The sequence below is a fragment of the Vicia villosa genome, linkage group LG6 (genome assembly GCF_029867415.1).
Source record: "Vicia villosa cultivar HV-30 ecotype Madison, WI linkage group LG6, Vvil1.0, whole genome shotgun sequence".
Lineage (NCBI taxonomy): Eukaryota > Viridiplantae > Streptophyta > Magnoliopsida > Fabales > Fabaceae > Vicia > Vicia villosa.
Genome location: NC_081185.1, coordinates 145,428,305 through 145,445,834, shown reverse-complemented (window position 1 = coordinate 145,445,834; position 17,530 = coordinate 145,428,305).

The following is a 17,530-nucleotide window of genomic DNA, read 5'->3' as shown; positions in this document are numbered from 1 at the left end:
CCTTACAACTCAGGGTAGACCTCCTAGTTTGCTTGCTCAAATCAAAACAAACAAAATTCTCATACACTGTTGTTTTTCAAAACAAAACTTTCCAAAAAGACAATACTTTGTATACATCCAAACACGGATCATTACAAAGTTAACGTTCTTTTCAAAACATCTTTCGAAAGATAAACAAACATTTTGTATACATCCACACAAGGATCATTACAAAATTCAATTTACAAAGGTATTTGAAATCACATATGAGCATTCTAAAGCAATTGAAAAGTAATCGAAAAACAAGTGAGCTAAGCAAACTTAAGAGCCCATGGATAACCATGGATACAAAGGGTGCTAACACCTTCCCTTTGTATAACCTACCCCCTTACCCAGAATTTCTTAAAGGTCTTTTTTCTGTTTCTTTTATAAACCTTTCCTTAATTGGATAAAATAAAAGGTCGGTGGCGACTCTGTGAATTTTCAAAAAATGCGAAAGCATTAAGCGATAAAAAAGGGCCAGTTCACGTATCTCTCCCGCTCAGAGGTATGGCCCGAGAAAAAACGGAGGTCCACACCTGGTCTCTATCATGTAAGGAGTGGAATTTTAGAAGGAAATACCCTTCTTCATGGTAGTAAATGCCTGGGAGCTGAACAAAGTTCCAGAACTTCGTCATGTAATTCTTTACGGCGTTCATGCTTAGGTTCTTTCCAATGGCGTACATAATTAGAGCTGAGTCCCAGAACAACAACTCAGATTCAGTATCCGCCTCCTCAATTTCTACTTCAAATTCACCCTCAACATGTTTTGGGGCCGAGAATTCAATAGTGAGGCCATTAGTAGGTAACCTATTTCCACTAATTACATCCACCAATAGTTTCTTTTTCCCTTCAATCTCTCCATCCTTCTGCACATTTGTCAGAGTAGGGTTTGTTCTTCTGAGTATTCTGATGTCTCTTCGATGGTGACGTTTTGTGAACCTGTTGGAGCAGTGCCAGTATCCGTTTCAAGCCCTGAGGTCGAGGGGAGAAACGGATAAGACGACACCTTCTTCCTTGGCCTTCCTCTCCCCCGAGTCATGTCCAAAATGGTGAAAATCTACACCCAATGTGTTGTTTCCTCCGGTTGGTCCCTAAACCCGAAGGCTAGGACTTTAAACCTGACCAGAGTTCCCTCCACACCGTTTGTAGATATGAAAAATGAAAACCTAGAGTGTTCACCGGAAATCGCAGACGGTGACCGGAAATCGCTCGATCTGAAAAATCGCTCGCTCTGAAATATTATTTTCGTAATCACTTTTAAACAGAAAAATTAGTAAAAAGAGTGATGTCTCTGGTAATCAAAAAGATTCTATTGTTATATGTGTTGGCGGTTCTATCAATAAATAATATTTTAGGAAAAGTGAATGTGAAAATTTCAAACTCTTTAGAAAATAATTTGGACTTAACTATCCATTGTAAATCTAGTGATGATGATCTAGGTGTGCATCTTCTTCATCCTAATCAAAATTTTAGTTTCCAATTTAATCCTAACTTTTTAGGAGGAACAATATTCGATTGTTCATTTCAATGGAATAAAGAGCTATATAAGTTTGCTATATACCAACAATCAAGAGATATGCATGGAGGTGATTATTTCAACTGGTCTATTAAAGAATCTGGTCCATGTGTGACTAATATTATATACACACCTCAACCTCATTGTTATCCTTGGAATGGCAATTATTAATGTAAAACATTTAATATTATAATAAATGTAGATTTTGAGGATTTGAGAACTCAAATTTGTATGCAACAATATTTATATATTTTATGTGGTCTATTTATATGATGATAATTTGTTTATATATTTATATGAAATTTATTTTTGATGTGCGTAGAAATGTTAAATGGGCCGGTTCAGTCCAGCCTGCTTCGGCCTGGTGGGCCAATAACTTTAAATGGGCTAGCTCGACCCGACATGATTGTTTAATGGGTTACATAAAATGAGTCCGACCCATTTCACAAAAGTCCGTGCGACCCAATGGGACAGCCCGGCTCGTATTTCAATGTTATAGTTTTAATTTTATAAAAAAATGTAATGGATAAATGGAACATAATATAAGTAAAGAGTCGTACGTAAGTGATGCTTAAAATATTTATCCGTAAATATATATATGAATACCACAAAAGCGTCTATGTAAAAGTACAAAGTATCTTAATATTATCACACTTATCAAATTTTCTATTCATCTTACAACCATTTTATTGATAACATCATCTTGAAAATATATCTTCATCCACTATAACTTTTTTTATCACTTGAAAACACATTTATGCAATCATATCTTATCTCAATATTTTTTCCCTAAAATTTACCAATTGAAAACACATTTATGTATATTTTATTGTTATAATATAATTTTTAAAATAATTGATTGACTTTTTTTATGAAAAAAATTTAAAAACTTTTTTTATGAAACAAATTTGTAAAGGATATTTTAGTAAATGACATTTATTTTATTATTAAATTTTACATAATTAATTATTATCTAAAAAACTGTGTAAATCTCAAAGAAAATATCTATTGTAAGACGGAAGGAGAACTAAATTAAAATTTCTCATATACTCATTATTAATCTATAATCACTAAGTCATTAACACAGTAATAAAAATCAGTTTTTTAATGCAATTCTAATTACATGCCAACTATCATGACATTATCCACTGACACATTATATCAAATATTTATTTTTTCATTGTTTAAAAATTAATATATCCACTTCACTATATGATAATGAATTTCAAATTTTAAGTGTTTATTCTCATATTTAAGAAATATAAATAATTTGTAATTTGTAATTTCTCGCACTCAAATTTTGATTCTTAGTTATGAATTATTTTTCTTTTATTTCAATTTCACAACTCTATTTAATTTTTATTTTAATTATTAATTTGATATTATTTATAAATAATTTATTTTACTTATTTATTAATTTTATAATTTTTATTTAAAATAATTAAATAATACTATAAAATATATAAAAAAAGACTCACTTATATTTTAAATTAGAGACCCAATAATAATAATAAAATTATCCATATCAATATATTTTAAATTATTATAATTGTCAATAATATTTAAATAAAACATATCGGTATATCTCAGAGGTGTATGTCTAGTTAATATATTTTCCATATGTAGTTAGTAGATCACCCTATTGTATCATACATTGAATTGAAGTGTGTATTTCTATGAGTTAGAAATATTTTCATATTATTTTATTGTTAATTAACTAAAAAACAAAATTTGTTAGTGATAGAAGAAATATCAAAACATTCTAGAATTTCGTCTAACCTATATTATTTTGATATAAAAAGTCAAAAGAGATCGTACTTCAAAAAAAAAACTTCAATAAATAAATCAATAATGAACAAATAATTATTTTGGAAAGTTGCATAAAACAGTTTTTCTAACAAAGATAAAAATATAAAAATTTATTGGTTTTTACAAAACTATAGGTTTTTTCATATAGTTTTTATTTTTAAAGAATATATTAATCTAAATAAAATAATCAATTTGTATCATATCAATTAAATTGTACTAAATAAAGAATATAATAACATTGAATGAAACTTCAATTAAATAAGTATTTAACTCCCTTATAATTTATATTATATCGTTTAATACAATCTCCTTTTTATAAGAAACGATTTTTTTTAAAGTTCATTAAATTATTGATGTATCTAGTCTATAAACTGACCAAATACATTAATTACTCGACGAATCTAAAAAAAAGCTATCTCTTATATGAAGAAAAATAAATATTATATGTGACATCAATTTCTCTAATTAAAACTAAAATAAAGATTATTAATTAATATCTTTAGATTTTTATTTTTAATTTTATTTTTATATCTTTTTTCTTTCTTTGGAATTGTTTTGAGTTATTTAATGTTTGATTTTTTTGTTTTATTTTCTGAAAATCTCCTATAAATATTTGTTTCATGTCACAAAAGGTAATCACTTTTAAACAGAAAAATTAGTAAAAAGAGTGATGTCTCTGGTAATCAAAAAGATTCTATTGTTATATGTGTTGGCGGTTCTATCAATAAATAATATTTTAGGAAAAGTGAATGTGAAAATTTCAAACTCTTTAGAAAATAATTTGGACTTAACTATCCATTGTAAATCTAGTGATGATGATCTAGGTGTGCATCTTCTTCATCCTAATCAAAATTTTAGTTTCCAATTTAATCCTAACTTTTTAGGAGGAACAATATTCGATTGTTCATTTCAATGGAATAAAGAGCTATATAAGTTTGCTATATACCAACAATCAAGAGATATGCATGGAGGTGATTATTTCAACTGGTCTATTAAAGAATCTGGTCCATGTGTGACTAATATTCTACCTTCCATCTTTTCAGAAATTCGCAGCTTACACTATTGGATACAGAGTAATGATGACTACTTCCATTTTTTGTGCTTTCAAACTTCCCACACCTTACTTATATAACACTCTAAATGGACTCTTCACATACCTGCAACTTTCCCACCGTCCAATAGAATTCAATGCAATTGTTCAATTAGTCTTCTTTGCATTTACATCACTTCAAAACAGTTTTCATTTTATTTATATTCCTCACGAAACACATTTACTGCCATAACCCAATTGATCTTTCACATCCCAATATAATATAACACATTACAACTATTTTAAAAACCTGTTTAAAATATACTATTAAATTCAATTTTCATTTATTCAGAAGTCCATTGTTGTATATTCACCATTTATATTTAATAGGCTACCATTTACAGGACCCATTTCACTACTTATACCAACAATAATGAAATTAATAAGCAATACTTAATTCAAAAACAGATTGGTAATCAAGTTTCCATATAAAACCATGGCAGATTTTGCACAGTCAATAAAACTTAAAACCAAAACTGATAATATTTAATTAAAAAACATACATAGCATCATGATTGTTAATCTTTGTTCACATCCACCATTACAAAAAAAAACCATAATTCGCATAAGAACCAAACTGTCCTATACATCCACCACAAACACTGCCACCTCTGTCAATGATCACCGCTGCGCTCCACTGTTACCATAATATCTAACACCGGCGGATAATAAATCACAAAGTGCACTTTATCTCCTTCTTTCAATTCAGCTGCCCTTACATAGTCAAACCATTCTCCATACAAATATGTTTCCTTTTTGTTCGACCTCTTCTTCACATTGCACTCATATGGGTACCCGTTGTCCACATCATACAGAGTAATCTATGACATGCCGGCAAAACCACATTTGTCTATTACTTCCGCATGAATATGCTTCACTCATTGACAGACAATATCAGTTAAACTACATCTTTGTATAACACCATTGTGCCAACAACTATAGACTTTAAACAATGCTTACCATAACATTTGAGCAAAACTTCTTTACATCCTGAACTTCGCGAGTCCAGAACGCTTCTTCCAGCTCCTCCTCTATAGGACTCATTTCCCTGAAATAAACACCACATTTACACCAAAATTCCAACACAATGACATCAATATACCTATAACTATAATATATACCCTATCACTTAAAAAAAATTACCTCTCACTATCAGAAGATATCATTATGTATTCATTCAAATCGGCGGTATCTGATAATCCCGCGGAAGTTCCTATCCCATCTCCATCATTCCTTCGACACAATAACATACAAACTAATCATTACAATAAGTTCTACGCATTCTTTAGCAAACACATTCAATTTTGTGTTACAGACAACATACATTTATCAAAACTACTACCGTAACATGCAAAAACAAATAAAATTATAAGGTTACCCTTTATTTTCAACAACCCTGGCAGCATCTACAGATTCATCCTTTTGACCGACATTACTAACTTCACCGACATCTTCGACACGATTCAATCTTTCGTTTTGTTTCTTCCATTCCTCCCGAACATCGTCATTCTCATGTGACCCACGCAGTATCCTCTCTATCGTAAGCCACATCCATGGTGTTTGCAACTCCAACCAATCGGGTGAACTGGAATCAAAACAACATGACGAACTCTAAATGGATGAATATCTCGAGAAAAGACTGCAAACAACAAAAACAGAGACACATGAACATACCTCATTCGAAGTTGATACCTTCTTGGCTGTGACATGTTGTTCTTGAAACTTATCACGGAACCTGCGTTTCTTACACCAACAAGCAAAGATTGGTACTAATGTGATTGGTATAAAAGGAGATGGATAAATATGATATATATATATATATATATATATATATATATATATATATATATATATATATATATATATATTTCTACTAATTGGTCTATTGTTCTAACTAAACCTATTAGTGGCAATAAGAAGGGTATATTGGTAATTTCACTCTTAAATAGAATTGGGACTTGTTTGGTTCCCTCATTCTCTCCTTGATCAAAACAGAATTTTGGTGAGGAAGAAAAGAAGAGAAGAAGCGTGGAAAGAGAGGAAGAAGAGAAGAGTTTCAAAACTTGGTCCAATTGTTCAACCTTGCATGCATCAGATTCTGTCCAACCTTTGCTCCTGTCATCATCTCCATCTTGCTACAGTACCATCATCATTTGATTTCATCTCTAAGGTGAGTCCTTAGATAGAAACCATGGGCTTTGCATGTTGGGGTTCTATTTGGGGGTTTAGGGATTGTGTGATAATTAATGAATCAATGAAGCTAATTATATTGTATTGCCTTAAATCCTTGTTGGTTGATGATTCTGAATAAAATGCATGTTTTAGATTCGTGGGAATTTGGTTAGTAATGCAGGGGATGACTTTAGAAGCACTTTTGGACTGTCATAGAATCCTTAAAAACGCAGAAAAATGGTTCTGGTTCAGTGTAACCGGTTACGGGTTTTGGTGTAACCGGTTACGCTGTTGAAAAACTGAGAATCTGGACATTTTGCGTATCCGTAACCGGTTACGGGTTCTGGTGTAACCGGTTACACTGGGCGCAGAAGGAAAAATTCAGCAGATTGGGAAATTCATATCTCCCGTTTCGTGTACCCGTTTGACGCGTACCTTATACCGTTAGAAAGCTAATTGAGTGTACTATCTAGGAAAATTAGCCTCGGTGTTTGAATATTATTTTTCGGTATATCTGACATACCTTCAGATAAAATGCGACACTGATATTATGTAAATTGTGTATAGTTAGACTGAATTAGCTCATTATTTCTAACTGCTATGTTATGCTGAAATAAGAATGCTATATTATGATGAAATATGATCATTCTATTAATGCCCATTGTTTCGGTTAAACAATTGGGGTTGTGTACTTGCGTGCTTTAGCGCTTTTTTGTGTGTGTGTGCTGAATCGAAGTAGACCAGGTACTAAGTTATGATTCGGACCGTGGGTCCTTGAGTTGTCCGTGGGACTGTCCTGATCAGGGATCCTAGAGGCACTTACCTGAACTACCGTTGCAGTGTGCTTGTGAGGGTCTGGAGGCATTTTACTCACTTGTTGTATACACACTCGCGTGCTCGGTATGATGGCGTTATGCGGCTAAGTAAGCCTACGCATAACAGGTAAACCATCTCTAATGATGCCATGTAGGCTACATCATTAGGTTCCTACCCGGATGGGCTCATGCGTCGAGACGGCGTGTTGCACTTGCCGTTAACACCACGTGCGTATAAATGGTTAATGGGACGGTGTCGCCTCTTAGGCAAAGTCACCTCGCAGCCATGTAGGCTTGTGCGAACCCGTTTAACCATTCTTGCAGGGTGCTTGTGCAAGTCTCTTGACAAATAGGCATGGGTGAACCCACCGAGGGTGTGTTAGTAACTTAGTCTAGTGGTATTAACGTACTTCTGGATTCCCCGTTATGGATGCGGGTTTTGCATACTTGTTTGCTATACCATGTGTATCTGTTTGAGGCAAGTCCAATGGTGGACGAGTCACTTTGTTTACTCCGTACTTGTACCGAAAGTGAGTATAACCGCGAATCAATGGTGGATTCAGTTTTGATTGCATGTTCCCTTTAGATCCGAGTGGACTAATAGGATAGGCGGACTCACTGAGATTTAGTAATCTCATCCCATTCCCATTATTTATTTTTCAGGTGGTTCGAGGCAAGATCGCGGTAAGGGAAAGATGGATTAGATCTCTTGGCGATGCTTGGATATTTCTTTTATTTCTTATCGTGCTTGCTAGTTCATGTATTTTGGATATGTACTGATATGATGTACTTTTATTTTGGCCATGATACATTCGGCTTTTGTATTCACGTACTTCTATTTTCCGCTGCAAACATTATGTAATTGTTGTCTTATGAACCATATTTAATACTTTATGCATATTATTCTAGACAAATATGTGTGGGGTGTTACAGTTGGTATCAGAGCAGGTCGATCCTCGACTTTGCTAGGACGCGTCATAATGCAGTACAATTCTGCCTCATATGTGTATAATCAGTATGATTCCTTATGTCTTATTTATGGCATTGAGTCTGATCAACTTGATTCCATGCGTAGGATAGACAGGGAGATGGCTGAGCAACGTAGAGGTCCCGGAAGGCCCAGAACTAGGAATGTGGAGCCCGAGCAACCATTCGGAAGTGCAGGCGTGCCTTTGCAACAGATGATGCAGCAGATGATGCAGCAAAATCAGATGATGGCTCAAATGATGCAAGGCATGCAAGGACAACAGCCTCCTACTCAAGTTCTCGTTCCTCAAGCTGCGGCTGGACCAGACTTTCGTGCTTTCTTTAGGATGGAACCTCCAGAGTTTGTTGGCGAACTTGATTCACTCTTGGCTCATGATTGGTTAGCTGGTATGGAGAGGGTGTTTCAAGCTATTCAGTATACTGAAGAAGAGAAGGTGATCTTTGCTACTCAGAAGATGAAGCAAAGCCACGGTGACCGTTTCCCCCTACCTCCCTTTTGTGATAAGTGTAGGAGGAAGCACACTGGAAATTATGAGATCTCTTCTGTTAGATGTTATGAGTGTGGCGAGAAAGGTCACATGATAAGGAACTGCCCGAAAAAGAGAGCTCCAGAAAAGACAGCAGGTCGTGTTTACACTTTGGATTCAAGAAAGGCCAAGGGAAACAACAATCTCACTGCGGGTACGTGTTATGTTAACAACCAACCTTTAAGTGTTTTAGTTGATTGTGGAGCCACTCATTCTTTTGTCTCTACCGAGTTTGTTTACCGACTTGGTTTGGAAGCTACTCCATTACCCAATCCTATGATTATTTCTTCGGCAACAGATGATACCGTGGAAGCTCGACTAATTTGCAAAGATTGTTCGGTGTCTTTTAATGGTCGTGACTATCCAATCGATCAAATTTTCTTACCCCTCAAGAAGCTTGATGTTATTCTAGGGATGGATTGGTTGTCTCTTAACTCGGTGTACATTGGTTGCAAAGAGAAGGACATATTCATTCCTGCTGAAAAGATTCCTTCCGATGATGCAATTACCAAGTTGATAGAAGGTACAGTCAGCACGGTTAATTATCTCTTTTCTCAAGAAAGATCATTTCTTTTAGTTCTTTCCAAAGAACCTTCTGTGAGAGGGGAATTGTCGGAGATTCCGGTGGTGTGCGAATTTCCTGATGTGTTTCCTGAGGATATCACTTCTCTTCCTCCGGAAAGGGAAGCGGAATTCTCAATCGATCTTGTTCCTGGAACAGCCCCAGTTTCCATCACTCCATATAGGATGTCTCCTATTGAACTCAGAGAGCTGAAGAGCCAATTGGAAGAGCTTCTTGCTAAGCATTTTATTCAACCCAGTGTTTCTCCATGGGGAGCTCCTGTTCTTTTGGTGAAGAAGAAAGACGGAAGTATGCGCCTGTGCATCGATTACCGTCAGCTGAACAAATTTACCATAAAGAACAAATATCCTTTACCACGGATTGATGACCTCCTAGATCAGTTGAAAGGAGCCAGTGTGTTCTCGAAGATTGATCTTAGGTCAGGTTACCATCAAATCCGAGTGAAGAGCTCAGATGTGCCTAAGACTGCATTCAGGACTCGATATGGTCACTACGAGTTTTTAGTTATGCCATTTGGTGTGACTAATGCTCCGGCAGTTTTCATGGATTACATGAATCGAATCTTTCAGCCATATCTGGACCAGTTTGTGGTGATTTTCATTGATGATATTCTTGTGTATTCTCGTACTCCCGAAGATCATGAAGAGCACTTGCGGATTGTGTTATCTACTCTTCGAGAGAAGCAATTGTATGCCAAGTTCAGTAAGTGTGAATTTTGGCTATCCGAAGTAAGTTTCCTTGGTCATGTCATCTCAGGAGGAGGCGTGGCAGTGGATCCTTCTAAAGTAGAAGCGGTAGTGAATTGGGATCGGCCAAAGAGTGTGACTGAAGTCAGAAGCTTCCTAGGTTTGGCAGGTTATTACCGAAGATTTATTATGGGGTTTGCTAAGTTAGCCTTACCGTTGACAAAGCTTACGCGAAAGGAGGTTGCTTTTGAATGGAGTTCTGAGTGTGAGCAGAGTTTTCAGAAACTTAAGAAGAAGTTGACTACCACACCCGTGTTAGTGATTCTGGATCCAAACCGATCCTATGAGGTGTTCTGTGACGCTTCTAAGAAAGGTTTAGGAGGAGTATTGATGCAAGATGGTCGGGTGATAGCTTATGCGTCTCGACAATTGAGAACTCATGAAGAGAATTACCCGACCCATGATCTTGAGCTTGTTGCAATAGTTTTTGCACTTAAAGTGTGGCGACATTACCTATATGGCGTTCACTTTGAGATGTTCAGTGACCATAAAAGCTTGAGATATCTTTTCGACCAGAAGGAGTTGAATATGCGACAAAGGAGATGGATGGAGTACCTCAAGGATTATGACTTTGAATTGAAGTATCATCCAGGAAAGGCTAACAAAGTGGCAGATGCCTTAAGTAGGAAGGAATTTCGAGTTGTGGAGTTGATGATGTTAGAACATGACTTATTGGAAAGGTTTCGAAATCTTAACCTTCAGTTTGAATGTGTAACACCCATATATAAATACATGCATCAAATCATATAAGTATACATGAATCCAAGTATTTGGTACTGAAATACCAATAAGTTCCTAGACAACACATTATACATATTAATGCCCAAATACTAAAGTTCTACACAATGGCATAATACATACAAGATGTTCAAAATAAAAAGCTAAGAACTAGATCAGACAATGATCTCAAAAGAACTCCACGACGGAAGCTTCGCCATATCCAAAATAAGAACAAGGAATAAGGAAATCAAACTTCTTTCTCCTTACCCTTCACGGAACCTGTAGTACCTGAAATCAATAATTAATGGGGTGAGATATAAAATCCCAGTGAGTTCCCTATCCTATGGATCCTCTCGGCTTTACAAGGTTCTAGCCTATCACTCTCAAATCAAGACAAGGAACTAGACCTTGAGTTCACACACTAACATTATATGGAATCATACTTAGAGTTCAACAACTCAACACAAGATTATTAATCGGAAACCAATACCAAGGCATCCCCATATTCCCGTCCCCTTCTACGTCTAGGAGGTGGCACGAGTCATGAATCCTTTGGAAAAATCTTGACATACGAAATGGATTCGGACTCATGAGCCTTTCCCCATGAATCGTCACTTCACATGGCCCGTACACCATCACAAGTCTCTACCCGTAGGTTCCATTCGTACACAAAAGCGGGAATCAAACCTGCCAAGATTATGTGCCCTTCCGCACGGTGAATGCCTGTTAGCATTCAAAGGAAAAATAAAGAAATAAAGAAAATACTACGGTTCCGATTAATACATCAACAATGGTGATCGCTTCCGCAAACCACTAGGCCTGTTAGCCTTTCCTCATAAGATTCCAAACACGTATGTTCCATATAATGTCTCATCCTAGGTTTCTTTGTTAAGCTACACAACCTAACAATTCCTAGTTTTCCTCACTTATCCTTTATTCACATAATAATGAAGTTATTCAACCCTCTTGATATAAACATTTATAACAAGGTATACTAATCCACCTGCAATAGAACTCAGTACAATTATAGAATACACAAGTATCATACTAAAAGCATAACGTTCTCAAGAATTCGAACGAAAACCAATCCAAGTACTCAAGCAATTTCCCGATTCTCGATTAAATAATTCTCCCTTTGTTCCCAAAACCTATACTACTAGAAAGTACACGCTTCTAGCTTCCTATCACTTCGAACGGTGATTAAAACAGAGTTATGGTTCAAAGTTATGCTTGAAACAATTTCCATTAAGTTAAGAAAAATTGGTTAAGGAAGCTTCAGTTCGCGCCGCGCAACAACTAGGTCGCGCCGCGAACCCTATGGCAGAAGCAAACCACTATAATTTCTAACACTGTTCGCGCCGCTAACTAATCTACGCGCCGCGAACCCTCTGGCAGTAGCAAACTCTAAAGATTTCCAAACTATTCGCGCCGCGACACCCAGTACGCGCCGCGTGCTGAAGGCAGAAGCAGAACCCCTAAAACCTGCATAGTTCGCGCCGCGCAGCCCCGTTCGCGCCGCGAAGCGCGCGAGAACTCAGTTCTCAGCTCTGCCTCATACACAGATCCATGGTTCAAAAACCATCTAAATCCATTCACACTTGTTCCAGATCAGATTAAAGCATGGATACAAACTATAGTTGATCTATTCATGGATTATAATCACTTTGCTCATGAACATTGATGAATTTGTCCAAAACCTAGAATTTCCTCTATACAAAACCCTAAATCAAAACTTATGATTTCTCATCCATAATCAAAGTTATAAGTTTCTAACTAGAACCCACCTCGATTAAGAGTCGTTGATGTCGAAGATGAGTTGATTCGGCGGAGAAATGATCGAAATCCAAGCTTTCCTCTTTCTCTTTTGCTCCTCCTTCTCTCTACTCCTTCTCTCTAAAATCTTGTTTGTTTAAAGAATGAGAAAGAAATAGAAAGAAAAGGATATAAGAAAAATATCCTTTAAGTTAACACTACTAACTTAATGTCCAAAAGCATCTCTAACGTATCAATTGATAAAACCTCAGTGTCAGTTAATACATTAGAGCATTTAATTAATACGGGGTATTACATCCTCCCCCACTTAAATAGAAATTCGTCCTCGAATTTAAGAATTACCTGAAAAGGTGAGGGTAAGCATCCCGCATTTCCGATTCAAGTTCCCATGTAGCATCGCCCGGATGCGTCACATCCCACTGAACCTTGACAAGGGGAATCTCCTTGTTGCGTAACACTTTAGTCTCTCTTCCTACGATACGGCTCGGTAAGGGTTCAAAAGTCAAATTTGATTCTATCTCAATTGCATCTGGTAACACCGGCTGGAGAGGATCGGGAATAAACTTCCTCAGTTGAGACACGTGGAAAACATCATGCATTTCAGATAGAGAAGGTGGTAAGGCTAAACGGTAAGCTACTTCACCAATCCTCTCTAGAACCTCATACGGTCCCACGTATCTCGGACTTAACTTCCTTGACTTAAACGGTCCTTTCAACCTCAATCTCGGAGTAACTTTCAAAAATACATGGTCACCTTCCATAAACTCCAAAGGTCTCCTACGGTTATCCGCATAACTCTTCTGACGATCCTGTGCTTGTTTAACCTTCTCACGAATCATTCTAATCTTGTCCGTGGTCTCTTGAATAATTTCGGGTCCCAAAATTCTATCATCACCAATTTCTGACCAACACAACGGTGTTCTACATTTTCTCCCATATAATGCCTCATAAGGTGCCATACCGATACTCGCATGATAACTGTTATTGTAAGCAAATTCAATCAATGGTAAAAGCTCCTTCCAATTTCCTCTACTTTCAAGCACACAAGCTCTTAACATATCTTCCAAGGTTTGTATCGTTCGTTCCGTTTGACCATCCGTTTGAGGGTGGTTCGACGTGCTCAAACATAATTTAGATCCCATCGCTTGCTGAAAAGCTCTCCAAAACCTTGAAGTAAACTTTGGATCTCTATCCGACACAATACTAGAGGGTACACCGTGCAACTTCACAATCTCTGCGACAAACAACCGTGCAAGATGACTTGCCTTGTAAGTAGTCTTCACGGCTAAGAAATGTGCAGATTTCGTCAACCGATCTACAATCACCCAAATAGAATCATATCCACCTTGAGTACGAGGTAAACTAACCGCAAAATCCATTGAAATACTATCCCACTTCCATATTGGAATCTCTAGTGGTTGTAACAATCCACCCGGCCTTTGATGTTCAATCTTTACTTGTTGGCACACCGCACACTCTGATACGTACACTGCGACATCTCTTTTCATTCCGGACCACCAATAATCCCCTTTCAAATCTTGGTACATTTTTGAAGAACCCGGATGTATCGTGAAAGCACCCTTGTGAGCTTCATCCAAAATCCTTCTTTTCAATAACGCATCATCCGGAACACAAATCCTCCGATTAAACATAATCACCCCATCTGTAGCTCGAGTAAAACCTGGTTGAACCAACACCTCTTGTAACTCAGTATCAGACGCTTGTGCTTGTTGGATGTCGTTTCTCAAAGTAGAATTAACATTCAAGTTTCCCATCAATACTCCATTTTGGGTCCAAACAAATTGAAGGTTGAGATCTCGAAATTTCTCCAATAATGCATACTCTGACATCATCAATTCGGCCCTCTTTAACACCTTCCGACTCAAAGCATCCGCCACTTTATTTGCTTTGCCTGGATGATACTTCAAGTCAAAATCATAATCCTTTAAGTATTCCATCCACCGCCTCTGACGCATATTCAACTCCTTCTGGTCGAATAGGTACTTTAAACTCTTGTGGTCGCTGAACATTTCAAAATGAACTCCATACAAGTAATGACGCCACACTTTTAGGGTAAAAACAACCGCAGCCAATTCTAAATCATGAGTTGGATAATTCTCTTCGTGAACCTTTAACTGTCGAGATGTGTATGCTACCACCTGACCGTCCTGCATCAAAACCCCTCCTAATCCTTTCTTGGAAGCATCGCAAAATACTTCATAGGACTTATTTGGGTCAGGAACGATCAAAACAGGAGCAGTCGTCAATCTTTCCTTCAAGCCCATGAAACTCTGTTCACACCCCGAATCCCAATCATAAGGACACTCCTTCCGAGTAAGTCTAGTCATTGGTAAAGCCAATTGAGAAAACCCTTTTATAAATCTTCTGTAGTAGCCGGCTAAGCCCAAGAAACTTCGGACTTCTGAGACATTGCTCGGTCTCTCCCAATTAATTACCGCTTCAATTTTTGTCGGGTCCACTGCCACACCTCCTTGAGATATAACATGACCAAGAAATCTTACTTCTGTCATCCAAAACTCACACTTACTTAGCTTAGCAAACAATTGATTTTCTTGCAGTACCGACAGAACAATCCTCAGGTGTTCTTCGTGCTCTTGTGGAGTACGAGAATAAATAAGAATGTCATCGATAAAGACTACCACAAATTGATCTAAGTAAGGCTGAAATAACCGATTCATATAATCCATGAAAACAGCTGGAGCATTCGTAACACCGAAAGGCATCACCAAGAATTCGTAATGACCATAACGGGTTCTAAATGCAGTCTTTGGAACATCTGAGCTCTTCACACGGATTTGGTGATAACCTGACCGCAAATCAATCTTCGAGAACACACAGGCTCCTTTCAATTGATCTAACAAGTCGTTTATCCTAGGCAAAGGGTATTTGTTCTTGATGGTGGCCTTATTCAACCGACGGTAATCAATACATAGTCTCATCCCACCATCCTTCTTCTTTACTAACAACACTGGAGCTCCCCACGGTGAGACACTAGGTCGCACAAAATGTTTAGCCATCAGTTCTTCCAATTGCCCCTTCAATTCTCTTAATTCAAGTGGTGCCATCCGATACGGAGAAACGGATATAGGAGCCGTTCCCGGTACCAGGTCAATAGAGAATTCCACTTCCCTTTCCGGAGGAAGAGAAGTGACATCCTCGGGAAAAACATCGGAAAATTCTCTAACGACAGCAATTTGTGAAACCTCTAACTCGTCACCCGTCTCCTTAGTGAGAACCAACAGAACAGACTTCTCTTTCTCAAACAAGAAATTAATCATACCTACCGTACCTTCTAGTATAGTAGTCAACACATCCTTCGGAGTAGCTTCTTCAGTTGGAATAATGATTAACTTCTCCTCACATCCAATGAACACCGAATTAGCAGAAAGCCAATCCATTCCCAATACAACGTCTACCTTCTTAAGTGGTAAGCAAACAAGATCAATCTGGAAATTCCTACCACCCACAGATAACACACAATTTTCACACACCAACGGTGTCTCTACCATCTCATCCATAGCAGTAGTAACCGCCATAGGAGGAAATAAAGGAGTAGCTTGCAACCCAAGTCGCTTCATACATTGTAATGACACAAAAGAGTGTGTTGCTCCACAATCAAATAGAACAAAACAAGAATGCCCATTAATGAAACACGTACCCGCAATCAAGGAGTTATCACCCTTGGTCTTCTTAGCATCCAAGGTATAAACTCTACCAGTACCCCTTCCTTGAACTTGATTCCTATTCTGAGGACAATTCCTAGCCATATGCCCTTCTTGATGACAATGGAAACACTTCGCCCCTTCAAAGGCACATCTTCCAAGGTGATTCTTACCACAACTACGACACACCGGAGGTGCACTAGACCGAGGACCTTGCACTTGCTTTCCTTTGAAAGCTTGTGGCCTAGGTCGAAATTGTTGGTTTGGCCTTCCTCTTTCATGTTGATTCTTCTTCTTCAAATCTTCCTCAGCTTGAACTTTCTTCAAACTAGTCTCGGCCACATAACATTGTCGCAACAACTCTGTATAAGTAGTGAACTCCCTCTGGGACACACTATGTGAGATATCAGCCCTTAAACCAAACAGAAACTGGTCCACCTTCCAACCCTCATCAGGAGCATACGCGGCCTGCCTAGAGTAAGCAGCCAAAATTTCAAACTTCTCAGCATAAGTAGCTACTGACATATTGTCCTGCCTTAACTGCTGGAACTCCAACTCCTTCTTAGTCCTCAGTGAACTAGGAAAGTATTTCTCCATAAAAGTGGTCTTGAAATTCTCCCATTCCTTAGGTACTCCCTGAGTAATCATCAAAGCAGAAGCACCCTTCCACCACCTCATAGCTGGACCTTTCAGCGAATGAGAAGCAAACACTACCTTGTCCTCTTCACTACAATGCACGATCTCAAAGATTCCTTCTACATTGGCCACCCACTCATGCGCCTTTATAGGATCTAATCCACCATGAAACTCCGGAGGATTCATGCGAATGAAATCTCTATAAGTCCCACCTACAGCTTCGGGCACAACCACTGGAGCATTATGACCGCCATTCATCTGTTGCATCATCTGCAGCATGAACTGATTCTGCTGCTGTTGCATCTGTTGCATGAACTGGGGCCATGGAACATTCGCACCGCCATCCGGTGTATTCATTTGTGGAGGTCGTGTGGGGGGTCGACCACGAGTCCTGCGTCCGTCCGCCATGTTCCTGGAGGTTATCAAAATGGGATTAAGTTGATCAGGCTCAA